At 41.4% G+C, this 16731-nt stretch overlaps 1 protein-coding gene across 1 annotated transcript in view; it reads right to left on the bottom strand.

Moving 5' to 3' along the window:
- DPYD (dihydropyrimidine dehydrogenase) overlaps window positions 1-16731 on the bottom strand; it is a 1420302-nt gene that overhangs the window by 448419 nt on the left and 955152 nt on the right. The window lies entirely within an intron of this gene.

Raw genomic sequence — 16731 nt, 5'->3', positions numbered from 1 at the left:
AAACTTTGAATTTTTATGCAATTAAATCACAGAGATATGTCACACAAAATACTTAATAAGTAACATTTCCCACATGTCTCCTTTACATCAGCATAATTTTGGAACCAATTTTTTTTTTTGTTAGGGAGTTATAAGGGTTAAAAGTTGACCAGCAATTTCTCATTTTTACAACACCATTTTTTTTTAGGGACCACGTCTCATTTGAAGTCATTTTGAGGGGTCTATATGATAGAAAATGCCCAAGTGTGACACCATTCTAAAAACTGCACCCCTCAAGGTGCTCAAAACCACATTCAAGAAGTTTATTAACCCTTCAGGTGTTTAATAGGAATTTTTGGAATGTTTAAATAAAAATGAACATTTAACTTTTTTACACAAAAAATTTACTTCAGCTCCAATTTGTTTTATTTTACCAAGGGTAACAGGAGAAATTGGACCCAAAAAGTTGTTGTCCAATTTGTCCTGAGTACGCTGATACCCCATATGTGGCAGTAAACCACTGTTTGGGCGCATGGGAGAGCTCGGAAGGGAAGGAGCGCTATTTGACTTTTCAATGCAAAATTGACAGGAATTGAGATGGGACGCCATGTTGCGTTTGGAGAGCCACTGATGTGCCTAAACATTGAAACCCCCCACAAGTGACACCATTTTGGAAAGTAGACCCCCTAAGGAACTTATCTGGATGTGTGGTGAGCACTTTGACCCACCAAGTGCTTCACAGAAGTTTATAATGCAGAACCGTAAAAATAAAAAATCATATTTTTTCACAAAAATTATATTTTTGCCCCCAATTTTTTATTTTTCCAAGGGTAAGAGAAGAAATTGGACCTCAAAAGTTGTTGTCCAATTTGTCCTGAGTACGCTGATACCCCATATGTGGCAGTAAACCACTGTTTGGGCGCATGGGAGAGCTCGGAAGGGAAGGAGCGCAGTTTGACTTTTCAATGCAAAATTGACAGAAATTGAGATGGGACGCCATGTTGCGTTTGGAGAGCCACTGATGTGCCTAAACATTGAAACCCCCCACAAGTGACACCATTTTGGAAAGTAGACCCCCTAAGGAACTTATCTAGAGGTGTGGTGAGCACTTTGACCCACCAAGTGCTTCACAGAAGTTTATAATGCAGAACCGTAAAAATAAAAAATCATATTTTTTCACAAAAATTATATTTTTGCCCCCAATTTTTTATTTTTCCAAGGGTAAGAGAAGAAATTGGACCTCAAAAGTTGTTGTCCAATTTGTCCCGAGTACGCTGATACCCCATATGTGGCAGTAAACCACTGTTTGGGCGCATGGGAGAGCTCGGAAGGGAAGGAGCGCCGTTTGACTTTTCAATGCAAAATTGACAGGAATTGAGATGGGACGCCATGTTGCGTTTGGAGAGCCACTGATGTGCCTAAACATTGAAACCCCCCACAAGTGACACCATTTTGGAAAGGAGACCCCCTAAGGAACTTATCTAGAGGTGTGGTGAGCACTTTGACCCACCAAGTGCTTCACAGAAGTTTATAATGCAGAACCGTAAAAATAAAAAATCATATTTTTTCACAAAAATTATATTTTTGCCCCCAATTTTTTATTTTTCCAAGGGTAAGAGAAGAAATTGGACCTCAAAAGTTGTTGTCCAATTTGTCCCGAGTACGCTGATACCCCATATGTGGCAGTAAACCACTGTTTGGGCGCATGGGAGAGCTCGGAAGGGAAGGAGCGCCGTTTGACTTTTCAATGCAAAATTGACAGGAATTGAGATGGGACGCCATGTTGCGTTTGGAGAGCCACTGATGTGCCTAAACATTGAAAACCCCCACAAGTGACACCATTTTGGAAAGTAGACCCCCTAAGGAACTTATCTGGATGTGTGGTGAGCACTTTGACCCACCAAGGGCTTCACAGAAGTTTATAATGCAGAGCCATAAAAATAAAACAAAATTTTTTTCCCACAAAAATTATTTTTTAGCCCCCAGTTTTGTATTTTCCCTAGAGTAACAGGAGAAATTGGACCACAAAAGTTGTTGTCCAATTTGTCCTGAGTACGCTGATACCCCATATGTGGGGGGGAACCACCGTTTGGGCGCATGGGAGGGTTTGGAAGGGAAGGAGCGCCATTTGGAATGCAGACTTAGATGGAATGGTCTGCAGGCGTCACATTGCGTTTGCAGAGCCCCTAATGTACCTAAACAGTAGAAACCCCCCACAAGTGACACCATTTTGGAAAGTAGACCCCCTAAGGAACTCATCTTGATGTGTTGTGAGAGCTTTGAACCCCCAAGTATTTCACTACAGTTTATAACGCAGAGCCATGCAAATAAAAAATATTTTTTTTTCCACAAAAATTATATTTTAGCCCCCAGTTTTGTATTTTTCCAAGGTTAGCAGGAGAAATTGGACCCTAAATGTTGTTGTCCAATTTGTCCTGAGTACGCTGATACCCGATATGTGGGGGGGAACCACCGTTTGGGCGCATGGGAGGGCTCGGAAGGGAAGGAGCATCATTTGGAATGCAGACTTAGATGGATTGGTCTGCAGGCGTCACATTGCGTTTGCAGAGCCCCTAATGTACCTAAACAGTAGAAACCCCCCACAAGTGACCCCATATTGGAAACTAGACCCCTCAATGAACTTATCTAGATGTGTTGTGAGAACTTTGAACCCCCAAGTGTTTCACTACAGTTTATAACGCAGAGCCGTGAAAATAAAAAATCTTTTTGTTTTCCCACAAAAATTATTTTTTAGCCCCCAGTTTTGTATTTTCCCAAGGGTAACAGGAGAAATTGGTCCACAAAAGTTGTTGTCCAATTTGTCCTGAGTACGCTGATACCCCATATGTTGGGGTAAACCCCTGTTTGGGCACACAGGAGAGCTCGGAAGGGAAGGAGCACTGTTTTACTTTTTCAACGCAGAATTGGCTGGAATTGAGATCGGACGCCATGTCGTGTTTGGAGAGCCCCTGATGTGCCGAAACAGTGGAAACCCCCCAATTATAACTGAAACCCTAATCTAAACACACCCCTAACCCTAATTCCAACGGTAACCCTAACCACACCTCTAACCCTGACACACCCCTAACCCTAATCCCAACCCTATTCCCAACTGTAAATGTAATCTAAACCCTAACCCTAACTTTAGCCCCAACCCTAACTGTAGCCCCAACCCTAACCCTAATCCTAGCCCTAACCCTAGCCCTAACCCTAGCCCTAACCCTAGCCCTAACCCTAGCCCTAACCCTAGCCCTAACCCTAACCCTAGCCCTAGCCCTAACCCTAGCCCTAACCCTAGCCCTAACCCTAGCCCTAACCCTAACCCTAGCCCTAACCCTAGCCCTAGCCCTAACCCTAGCCCTAACCCTAGCCCTAACCCTAGCCCTAACCCTAGCCCTAACCCTAGCCCTAGCCCTAACCCTAGCCCTAACCCTAGCCCTAATGGGAAAATGGAAATAAATACATTTTTTTTTATTTTTCCCTAACTAAGGGGGTGATGAAGGGGGGTTTGATTTACTTTTATAGCGAGTTTTTTAGCGGATTTTTATGATTGGCAGCCGTCACACACTGAAAGACCCTTTTTATTGCAAAAAATATTTTTTGCAATACCACATTTTGAGAGCTATAATTTTTCCATATTTTGGTCCACAGAGTCATGTGAGGTCTTGTTTTTTGCGGGACGAGTTGACGTTTTTATTGAAAACATTTTTGGGCACGTGACATTTTTTTATCGCTTTTTATTCCGATTTTTGTGAGGAAGAATGACCAAAAGCCAGCTATTCATGAATTTCTATTGGGGGAGGCGTTTATACCGTTCCGCGTTTGGTAAAATTGATAAATCAGTTTTGTTCTTCGGGTCAGTACGATTACAGCGATACCTCATTTATATCATTTTTTTATGGTTTGGTGCTTTTATACGATAAAAACTATTTTACAGAAAAAATAATTATTTTTGCATCGCTTTATTCTCAGGACTATAACTTTTTTATTTTTTTGCTGATGATGCTGTATGGTGGCTCTTTTTTTGCGGGACAATATGACGCTTTCAGCGGTACCATGTTTATTTATATCTGTCTTTTTGATTGCGTGTTATTCCACTTTTTGTTCGGCGGTATGATAATAAAGCGTTGTTTTTTGCCTCGTTTTTTTTTTTTTTTCTTACGGTGTTTACTGAAGGGGTTAACTAGTGGGCCAGTTTTATAGGTCGGGCCGTTACGGACGCGGCGATACTAAATATGTGTACTTTTATTGGTTTTTTTTTTTTATTTAGATGAAGAAATGTATTTATGGGAATAATATTTTTTTTTTTTTTTCATTATTTTGGAATATTTTTTTTTATTTTTTTTACACATTTGGAAAATTTTTTTTTTACTTTTTTACTTTGTCCCAGGGGGGGACATCACAGATCAGTGATCTGACAGTTTGCACAGCACTCTGTCAGATCACTGATCTGATAGGAGTGCAGGCTGCTTCACAGTGCCTGCTCTGAGCAGGCTCTGTGAAGCCACCTCCCTCCCTGCAGGACCCGGATCCGCGGCCATCTTGGATCCGGGGCTCGAGCAGGGAGGGAGGTGAGGAGACCCTCGCAGCAACGCGATCACATCGCGTTGCTGCGGGGGGCTCAGGGAAGCCCGCAGGGAGCCCCCTCCCTGCGCGGTGCTTCCCTGCACCGCCGGCACATCGCGATCATCTTTGATCGCGGTGTGCCAGGGGTTAATGTGCCGGGGGCGGTCCGTGACCGCTCCTGGCACATAGTGCCGGATGTCAGCTGCGATAAGCAGCTGACACCCGGCCGCGATCGGCCGCGCTCCCCCCGTGAGCGCGGCCGATCGGCTATGACGTACTATCCCGTCCAGGGTCAGATAAGCCCAGGGCACCTCGACGGGATAGTACGTCTAAGGTCACAGAGGGGTTAAACTCTATAGCGCCACCTGTTGGTAGTAGCGATCCTACAAGTCACAATCAACTCTTTAACGAGTCGTGCAATATGACTTAGGATAAAGTCATTATATAGTTAATTTGTTTCTCACTCTGTAACTCTTTGAACCATAAAGCCCTGCAGAATATGTTTACAAAATATAAATACAAATTATTCTTACTATTATTATACAACATGTTCCAAATTTTTATGAAAAATGGATTTACGTGTCAAAAAGATGTATTTTTTTTTTGTTTTCAAATCAACTCTTGGATGGTATCGTGTTTCATGGTTCTTTGGATCACTGAAATCAATCTCAGTAACAAGATTCCAGAGACATGTTTGGGGCTGAAATCATGGGGAGAGAACTAGTGGACCCTTTTAGGGTCCCTGAAGATGTAAAAATGACCTTGGCAAAGTATATAGAGTTTCTGACTGTCCACTTTCTTCCATTGTACAAAAAGAAGAACTGCGCCATCCTTAGCAAAATCATCTTCATGAATGATAATGCACCGTCTCTCATGCTGCAAAGAATACCATTGAGTCTTTGGCTGCTGTGGGTATAAAAGGGGATAAACTCATGGTGTGGCCACCATCTTCCCCTCACCGCTATGAGGCTATTCTTACATCCTGCAAATAAATTCAAAAATAAGCTATCCAAAAACTCAAAGGTTCACTAGATGGATGAAGGAACGGGTCCTATGTTAACATGTAACTTGGCCGGTTAAGATGCTTTTGATTGAAAAAGCTTTAGATTTTAGTAAATGTGATCTATTAATTCCGCAAACTCAACAAACGTTCATTTTCAGCTCATTTTAAACTTTAAAATGTTCGGAATCTCTGATGCGTATAATAATTTGGAGTGTTTTGAGGTTTTTTTAGCTTGGAAAAAAATCCTGTTATCATTGGGAGCTTTGTCCAATAAAATTTGATAGATATTCTTAGAGTTGATGATCTGAACATTATACTGACTCATTTGCATAATAGTAAAATAGCATTTGCATAATAATTTGGAACACGGTGTATATTTTAGTGACTTAAAAAAAATGGGCTTAAAGAATTTTTAGATTTTGTTATTTAGATGCAGCAATGTACGGTATTTATTTATTTTGCAAATTTGTGTTATATACAGATAGTTGGGTACACTGTAAAAGATTTATCCTCTCAAGCCAACTCATACAGGTTTCTCACTGTTTCTATAAATGTAGAGATTGATAAATACTGAAGCAAAATTTGGTGGGTAGAGGCCAGAAGATGACTGGATGACCTATTTTCCCCATACCAGGACACCTCTATGCACTTGGCTTGTTTCTCAAGATGTGTTTGCCCTCTGCAGCATGGGAGGCCTGACAGCTTTCCATTGATAATAATAAAAACAGGCAATAACGAACGTTCTGGATAAGCAGCATGTGCTTGAGTGAATGCCACTCACTGCCGCAGCACATGCTGGTTATCCAGACCGTTGATTATTGCCTATATCCTTGTGCACACTGCAATCTGTCTGCCTTATGAAGGTCATTATATGACCAAAATTTCTTCTTTATTTTTGGACTGCCCGCACACAATAATATTATATTCTTACATAATTTACCTGAGTGCCCATTTTCTACAAGATTTACATAGCAAAAAACACAAAACTTGAGCTTGGTTTAAGTTGGTATACATACAGCACATAAACACATGTTTACTTTGGTTAAAAAACATACAAAACCTACAAGAAACAAAATGAGCAACAAACGCGCTGTAACTAAATAATTAAAATACAAAAGTGCTTTTAAATAACACAGAGTTCTTAGTAATACTATTTTCGATCAAAAATAGCCTAAAAGCCATCCCACAAGGTGTTTCTGATTGGGACGGTCCTACGCTGTCTAATATTAAAAACCTTACCGTGTGTCAGAGTTGACCTCAGTGTGTAAATAAGGCCAGACAAAAGGACCAGGTCCCAACCTATGGACACCAGTCTCGGGAAGCCTTTAAATGTAATTTCCAGCTCAGAAGAGGGAGGCCACACCCCGGCTTCCACAACATTCAATAATACAAAGAAAAAACACAAAAATTGAGCTTGGTTTGAGTTGGTCTACATGGAGCACATTAACGCATGTTCACGTTGGCCATAAAACATACAATGTAAGATTTACATAGGATAAGATCCTACTTGGGCACCATCCACAGAACTGCCGTAAAAACGTTTTTGATTTCTTAAAGGGAACCTGTCACATTGAATAAGCAATATGATTAGCCAGCAGCATCATATGGAGCTTTGGAGTCTGACAGGTTTATTGTAAAATGTTTCATATAAAGCTTAATTTACATATCTGTGTTTCACGGTATGTATGCAGACTGTGAAAATTATTTCAATTAGTTAGTTATTCCAGGTTTACACATTTGCTGTGCTTCCCTTGACCTTAAATATGCCTATGAGATTGTTGAGTTTTTGTCAAAAGACCTGTGGTTTGTCTGTGCATTATAGATCACGACACACAGATGTGTGAATGATATTCTGACATGAATTATCAGCTTATGAGGCTGTTAGTTTGGGTCAGACAAGAGCAAGGGTCAGTCCGAGCTTTGCTGACCCTTCAATGGACAGTAAAATACAAACATATGAATTCAGCTTCAGCTTAACTTGTATTTAATTATTTGAATCTATGTTCATTGTGCCCTTAGCAGTCAAGAAGGGGGTCTGAATTATTGAGTGACAGATATCTCTGTGTATACACATGCAAGGCTGCCAATTACTGATTAGCACCACCCACTTGACCTTTGAGCCTAGAATGAATAGAGATTGCAATGAAGCAATACAAGTGTGTTTAGGGTCACACAACCGATGCCTTCATTTCTTCTTAGGCTTTGATCCAAGTTTGATCATAGTTTCATCAGAGTGGCATCAGTTTTTCTTGTATGTGGAGAGAGAAAAAGTTTCTCTACCTTGTCCTTGTATTCCTTAATGTCATCGAACTGTGGTCCAACTTTTTCACAGACCCAAAGATTTCAATTTTTATCCCATCCATCAGATCAAAATCAGACATGTCTCTGATTTTTTCAGCAGATCACTCATTCCGAGGACAAAATTGGACACTTGCACAGCCCCATTGCCATGGGGATATTGCGATAGAGAGTTACTAGAAGATGGCGGCATCAGGTAAACACAAACCCCTGCCATTTTAAAGATCTGTTTCACCTTCCTTTTAGCAGCAAATATCTTCCATGTTCTGTTGTTGCAAGGGTTGATCAGTTCTGTATGTCTCCTGTAGATTTCCATCCAGAGTTGTCTCAGCTGTTCTGTGTTGGCCACTCCTCTCAGGTATATATGCCCACACCATGCATTCTGAATTGTTGGTGATAGTTTTCAACATTCTGGTTTAGTGTTGAAGAAGTAGTCTGAAGTAGCAGCAGTTGGTGGGTGTTGTTCTCAGATGAAATGTGCATTACTTTGGTATTGTGTGCCTATCCTTATTATCTTCCCATTTAGTTTCCCCCTAGTGTTCCCTTGATTCCCACTTGATATTGCAGTTTTCTTTATTTCCTGTCTGTTTCTCCACTCTGGCAGGTTTGTATTATACTATACACTTCTGTTCCATACTTTTCTGGGTGGGGAAGGAAACAGTTCAGCATGCATTTAGGAGCACAGCAAAGTACAAGGTCCTAACATCTCTACCTTTAGGGGTAATCTGAGGAACTGGGGTAGCCTAGGATTCCCCAAACTTGAGGGACAGTGAAAGAGATCCTTGCCCAATGAAATCATGCAACAGATTGTGACACCAATAGCATAACATGGGTACAAGTGCTATCCATGAAAATCATGGTTAGGACTTGCACAGGAAAATTGGTTGTGTACTGAATCTTTTCATATAAAACCTTTACTTTAATCTCATTTTGCTTTAAAACATGCTTAGCAAAGATTGCACAGTATTTCCAAGCTGCCAGGTTTAACCCTTTAACCCTGAGAAAAACTGACACGTAGCCAGTTAATCTGGAATATTCTTTTAAGTTTATTGGTAAAAAGTATTTAAAACTATTTCTCTATGTTACTGTACACATCAAACAAGTTCACCAATATACAGTACTTTCTTCATATAAGGAATCTCAAGCTCTTTATACCTTTTAATGAGAAGGCCTTGAGCAAACCAATCTTTTTTGATCTTTCCTTTGGAGTACTGTGTCGAACAATCAATAGACCATCAAAGCCACACTTTCATAAACACCAGCCAAAATAGATACAGTGATGATAGTTTGTTCTTGATAAATAGAACAAAATCAAAATGCAAACATAGCCTTTACTGTGACAATGTGTAGCCGGGTCTGTCATAGTAAAGGTACCTTTACACTAAACGACTTACTAACGATCACGACCAGTGATACGACCTGGCCGTGATCGTTGGTAACTCGTTGTGTGGTCGCTGGGGAGCTGTCACACAGACAGCTCTCTCCAGTGACCAAAGATCAGGGGAAAGACTTCGGCATTGTTGAAACTGTCTTCAACTATGCCGAAGTCCCCGGGTAACCAGGGTAAACATCAGGTTACTAAGTGCAGGGCCGCGCTTAGTAACCCGATATTTACCCTGGTTACCATTGTAAAAGTAAAAAAAAAAACAGTGCATACTCACATTCCGAAGTCTGTCATGTCCCCCGCCATCAGCTTCCCACACTGACTGTGTATCAGCGCCGGCCGTAAAGCAGAGCACAGCGGTGACGTCACCGCTGTGCTCTGCTTTACGGCCGGCGCTGACAGTCAGTGCAGGGAAGCTGACGGCGGGGGACATGACAGACTTCGGAATGTGAGTATGTACTGTTTTTTTTTTTACTTTTACAATGGTAACCAGGGTAAATATCGGGTTACTAAGCGCGGCCCTGCGCTTAGTAACCCGATATTTACCCTGGTTACAAGTGAACACATCACTGGATCGGCGTCACACACGCCGATCCAGCGATGACAGCGGGTGATCAGCGACCAAAAAAAGGTCCTGATCATTCCCCAACGACCAACGATCTCCCAGCAGGGGCCTGATCGTTGGTCGCTGTCACACAGAACGAGATCATTAGCGGGATCGTTGATACGTCACAAAAAGCGTGACGTTGCAACGATATCGTTAACGAAATCGTTATGTGTGAAGGTACCTTAAGGCACAGAAGTTGCACTTCCAAAGCTGTAACACATTTTATGTTATGGATTAGCCAGCAACATTGTCCTGAGCGGAGCTGATATGCCACCGATTTGGATTGCAACAAAGTAACTGCAAGCATCACAGCCTATCCTGCCATTTGGTCATTGATCTCAGTAATTTCAATCTCTTCTATAACATTTCCAGGCCTACATTCCACTCATTGTGTCACTTTAGTCACTTCGCAGATAAACCACATGCTCATCTTGGCCAGTACAATATATATTAATGGTTGCTAACCGCAACATGATCATGTACATGCAACAAACTAAATGTGATGTCTACACTACAACTGTGGGTGTATAAACTGTAAGGCTAGGTTCACACCAGTGTATTTTGTCTTATCCGAGAGAATCTAGTAGGTTATGCTAATCACATTCTATTCAGAGTGTGAGCACAGTATGATCCAATTTTCTCAGATGAGGAGAAGATGAAAAAAAGTATCTAACTTTTCCATTTTTGTGAAAATTGGACGGCACTCGGAGTGCCGTCTGATTTTTCCGCAGACTCATTGAGTTATATGGCCGAGTGTGAGCCAATAATAAGATCCAACTCAGGCATGCTGACATTTTTTCCTTGGACTGAAAACAATAAAACTGCACTGCCCATTAGAGTAACATTCACTACCCTCCTGGTATTCTGACTTTGGAACTTTACTTGACTACGCTTTTGCTTCTTCTTTCTGTTTATGACCTACCCCCTGGCTTCAGACCTTGGACTCCTTGACTATCCTGACTCACAGCTTGGCCATGAGTAGTGACTAGTGTCACAATATACGGGCATGTGAATACAGTTGCTACTGTAATAACACATTGACAAACCGCACTTTAGACTTTTAGGATGAACATTATAGGTGACAAGTTTCCTGACAGCACTAAACTGGGAGCATCTATAAAGAAGTAGAAGATCACTGATAATTTGTGATTATCTCCAATTGGTGATGAAATGGCATTAATCTCTATAAGGGACCCTTCACATTGCTTTCAGGCACCCGTTTACTGGTCCCTTTATATCCGGACGCCCCTGCAAATAGGGATTCGGACATCTGTGCCGACTGGGCCATGGACTATAATGATTCTGGCAGAGTGGAGATGCGCTTTGTGGTAAATCATTTTTGGCCATATACACCTACTGTAGGCGAATCCTGTTTTAAGGGGGGTTTGGACGTAAGCCATAGAAAGAGAAGAGAGAAATTACTGGGTAGAAAAGCAAAATGGGGATTTGTAAGTACCCAGTGCTATATAATATGATGATTGCAATATATTGAGGATGCAAGTTTTGATGGTAGTGCTTCTTTAAACTGCATGTAGATGAAAGATGGTAGATGAAACTTGATGTGGCTAGATTAGGACAGAAAGAACATGCTTTGTTTTATACAGGTTTGGGTAAAAGGACAGGTACACTTTAAGACATGGACAAGAAAGACAATTTTCTGTCCATCAAGAGTTCATTAACTTTTGTGCAATCTCTCTCGACTATTCATCACATATTAAACAGTTGGTAATGGAACCGACAAACTAATTAAAAAAGAAGGAGAATTTAAATCACAATGTAAAACCTAGAACAAAGTGCAGGGTAAGATTCATGTCTTACTCAGGCGTAGCACGTTGATGCTAAGCAGTCTGTAAATAGACTTCAATGACGTGACCAGAATATAATGCCATTGTCAAGCACATTTGAAATCAAGGCAACAATTTCTATTCTGGATATATACTAAATTTTTTATTAGGCAAAAGCACAAGCAAGTCAGAGGTGATCTGCTGTAAATTAGAAGTGGCTGAGTTAGGTTTTGTCAAATTATATTCATGAAGCATGAAGGTCCTCGGGGATCTCACCAAAAAGTGAAGAGTCTGGAGTGTCTAGTGCCTTCAACAGCTGTTAATTTCATTAACAAGTTTATTAATTAGAGAAACATTGCCCTGTTTAAATCTTTATTACAGAACATTGCACAGCAACGTTCTAAAAGACAAGGTGAAAATGCAACATTCACATTAACACTACCATTCTGTACTGCTGGAACTAATATGTTGAACTAGAAAACACCTTTGTCTACACCTGGTAATGTTTTTTTTTTCCAAAAAGGAGAGTAAGTGCTCAAATGTTTATTACTAGGAAAGTTATATCATTGTTTTTGCATTTGCATATTATTAACAGGTGTACTTAAATTGTTCTACTTCATGTGGATTTGTCATTGCTTTATAACAGATAATTAAAAGGGCGCCTTGTACGAATCATCTTCAGCCCAGCTGTATATTTTAGAAATGTATACTACATCTACTAACAGCTACCTGATCAGATGATACATCAAGATGGTGAAAATGACACAATAGTGACCAATGGGACTGATAACGGCATCATGAAAGAGAATCTTTCAGCAGTGCAGATGAGCGAACTGTTCGGTGATACTTGGCTACCAATTGTGTATCTGGGTGCTCGGATGTGCTTGTTATTCAGTGAGAATTGGGCAGTGCCCGATTTCAAACTCGAATCCCCTCCCGCATGTTTGGAGATTATTACACAGCCAATAAGCATGCAGGGATTGCGTGCGAGTCACTGTAATGCCGTAGCCATCTTGCTCTTGGCATTACTGTAATTGGCTCTCTGTATGACATCATCTTGGATTATAAAAGGACATGCGCCAACAGGTTCGGCACATTGACACCATTGCACAACTCTATGGCAGTTTGTATTGATGGAGAGAATGCTTGTCCAGGTGTGTGTATGCACAGTATAGCAAATCAGTGTCCTGTAGTGTTGATACTGGTGCTAAAGCTGAACCATCATACTATGGGCCCTTGTAAGGGCTAATTCTTTGGTTGCATACATTCTGCATTTAGTCTAGGGAGAGAGAGTTGCAGGAGCAGGGAAAGTGGCTGAATATACTGTGTAGTTGGGGAGTAGAGCTTTGCAGTCCCTTGCAAAATATATAGCAGAGGCAGTATTTTTGTATGAAAAAAGTGAATATATTGTGATTCATCGAGTATTATGTGCTTAGTGGTACATTTTGTTGTTATATAACACTCTAAAGAAGTGTTTATACATTTTCTGGGTTAAATTACTCACCAATAGAGTATTCCATGCCCTTGGGTTCATTTCTGTGCCATAACACTCCAAAAAAGTGTTGAAATTTATTTGGTATTCAAATACTCATCCATATATATTTATGTGCTCTTTGGTACCTTGGGTTATAACCCTCAAAAAAGTTCAAAAATGTATCTGGATTCAATTGCTCATCCATATACTATAATGTACTCTTAGATACATTTATAACCATACAAAAAAAGATTAAAACATTTTGCTGGGTTATATTACTCACCAATATGGTACTCGGCGGCCCGGGGTGCAATTGTATGACATACAGTGGGCACAGAAAGTATTCAGACTCCTAGTATTCAGATCCTCTTCAGTTCCATCAGGGTGGATGGTGAATATTGGTGGACAGCCATTTTCAGGTCTTTCCAGAGATGTTCAATTGGGTTTAGGTCAAGGCTCTGGCTGGGCCAGTCAAAAATGGTCACAGAGTTGTTCTGAAGCCACTCCTTTATTATATTAGTTGTGTGCTTAGCATTGTTTTGCTGGAAGGTGATCCTTCGGCCAAGTCTGAGGTCCAGAGCACACTGGAAGAGGTTTTCATCCAGGATATCTTTGTACTTGGCCGCTTTTATGTTTCCTTCAATGGCAACCAGTCGTCATGTCCCTGCAGGTGAAAAACACCCCCATAGCATGATGCTGCCAGCACCATGTTGTACTGTTGGGATTGTATTGGGCAGATAATGAGCAGTGCCAGGTTTTCTCCACACATACCGCTTAGAATTATCACCAAAAAGGTCTATCTTCGGCTCATCAGACCAGATAATCTTATTTCTCATAGTCGGGGAGTCCTTAATTGATTTTTTAGCAAACTCTATGCAGGCTTTTATATGTCTTGCACTGAGGAGAGGCCTCTGTTGGGCCACTTTGCCATAAAGACCCGACTGGTGGAGGGCTGCAATGATAGTTGACTTTGTGGAACTTTGTCCCATCTCCCTAGGGTTCTTCTTTATCTCTCTCACCAAGGCTCTTCTCCCACGATTGCTCAGTTTGTCTGGACGACCGGGTCTAGGAAGACTTCGGGTGGTCCCAAACTTATTCCTTTTAAGAATTCTGGAGGCCACTGTGCTCTTAGGAACCTTGAGTACTGCAGAAATTCTTTCGTAAACTTGACCAGATGTGTGTATTGCCACAATTCTGTCTCTGAGCTCATTGGCCAGTTCCTTTGACCTCATGATTCTCATTTGGTCTTACATGCATTGTGAGCTGTGAGGTCTTATATAGACAGATGTGCCTTTCAAAATCAAGTCCTATCAGTTTAATTAAACACAGCTGGACTCCAATAAAGTAGTAGAATCATCTCAAGGAGGATCACAAGGAAATGGACAGCATGTGACTTAAGTATGAGTGTCTGAGCAAAGGGTCTGAATACTTATGACCATGCGATATTTCAGTTTCTCTTTTGTAATAAATTTGCAAAAATTTCTACATTTATTTTTTTTCCAGTCAAGATGGGGTGCAGAGTGCACATTAATGAGAAAAAAATGAACTTTTTTGAATTTACCAAATGGCTGCAATGAAACAGAGTGAAAAATTTAAATGGGTCTGAATACTTTCCGTACCTACTGTATATATATATACATACATACAGTAGGTACGGAAAGTATATATATATATATATATATATATATATACTGTATATATATACTACATGGGGTGGCCCGATTCTAATGCATTGGGTATTCTAGAATATGCATGTCCACGTAGTATATTGCCCAGCCACGTAGTATATTACCCAGCCATGTAGTATATTGCCCAGTCACGTACTATATTGCACAGCCACGTAGTATATTGCCCAGCCACGTAGTATATTGCCCAGCCACGTAGTATATTGCCGAGCAACGTAGTATATTGCCCAGCCACATAGTATATTGCCCAGCCACATAGTATATTGCCCAGTCACGTAGTATATTGCCCAGCCACGTAGTATATTACCCAGCCATGTAGTATATTGCCCAGTCACGTAGTATATTGCACAGCGATGTAGTATACAGCACAGACACGTAGTATACTGCCCAGTCACGCAGTATATTGGCCAGTCACATAGTATATTGCCCAGCCACGTAGTATACTGCCCAGCCACATATGTAACAGGTTAAAAAAGACTTAAAATAAAAAATAAACATACTCACCTTCTGAAGGGCTCTTGTAGTCCTGTCGCCTGTGTGCGGTGCATGCGGCAGCTTCCGGTCCCAGGGGTGGTATGAGCACAGGACCTGTGATGACATTGCGGTCACATGACCGTGATGTCATGGCAGGTCCTTCTCGCATAGCATCCTTAGCACCGGAACCTGCCGCTTGCACTGCCGAGGACAGCGCCACATCGGAGGGTGAAAATAACGTTTTTTTTGTAACATTAGATCTTTTTACTATTGATGCTGCATACGCAGCATCAATAGTAAAAACTTGGTCACACAGGGTTAATAGCAGTGGTTACGGAGTGCGGTACCCGCGCCTGTTACCGCTGGCATTAACCCTGTGTGAGCGGTGAGTGGAGGGGAGTATGCGGGCGCTGGGCACTGACTGCAGGGGTGTAGGGAGGGACTAATTGAACTGTGCCCATCTCTGATTGGTCGCAGCAGCCATGACAGGCAGCTGGCGAGACCAATCAGCGACGCGGGATTTCCGTGACGGAAGTTGCCGACAGACAGAAAGACAGACAGACGGAAGTACCCCTTAGAGAATTATATATATATATATATATATGCATATATATATATATATATATATATATATATATATATATATATACTTGGCATAGATCATTTTATTTCATTGCTTGTGCCAAGAAGGGGTTTTTAATGCTTTTTATGAGATTTTTAATAAATTCAAAAATCAGAAGGCTGATAAACTGGAAATATCTGTCATGAGTGTGAGATCTGGGGTTAGGCAATCATTATGTACTGTAAATTGCAGGTCTTCTATTTAGTCTGTGTGTTTTGTTGCTCATATTAAATGGACTTTGCTTCGTGTGGTGCTAAAGAGGTTAACAACTCTTTGTGTGCTGGGTAGAGACATGCAGCTCCATCTCACAGCTGCTCTTGACCTGCTCTTTTTCTCTCTCTCTATAAAACCAAGCCAGACCTTCTCATCCCCTCCTCGGAAAGTTCACTTCCTGGCTTGCTGGAGTTAGGCCAGGTTCACATTGCGTTAAAGCAGCCCGTTCAATGCATAGCGTTGACGGGCTGCGTTAATGCTATAGCATTCACGCCATCGCATGATTCATCTGTGCTAGTGGTTGTTAAGGACTGGCGGAACGCACCAAGTATAGATGGTAAGAAACTAGGTGCCTTCGCAGTCCGAGGTCCACCGTGCAGGTAAAAGACCCTGCAGCTAGCAAGACGGACAATATGGCGGTACACTAAAGGATACACGCGTGGGTTAAACCTCACCCAGCGTGAAGAAAGCGATCCTGTTAATGCACAGGACCGCAGTACCGCACTAGTGCGCGAGCAAGTGGTCAGCGGACTTAACCCCAGAAGGGATTGGAGCCCGATTAGACCCTTGCTGGCGTAACACCGCAACTGGGTGTGTAGAGAACCTAAAGAAATATAAGTGCACAAGAGTGCGAGCGATGCC

Source organism: Ranitomeya imitator, chromosome 8, assembly GCF_032444005.1.
Source record: "Ranitomeya imitator isolate aRanImi1 chromosome 8, aRanImi1.pri, whole genome shotgun sequence".
NCBI classification, from domain to species: Eukaryota; Metazoa; Chordata; class Amphibia; order Anura; family Dendrobatidae; genus Ranitomeya; species Ranitomeya imitator.
Note: the sequence above shows the minus strand (reverse complement) of the source record. Positions and strands in the feature narration are given on the sequence as shown.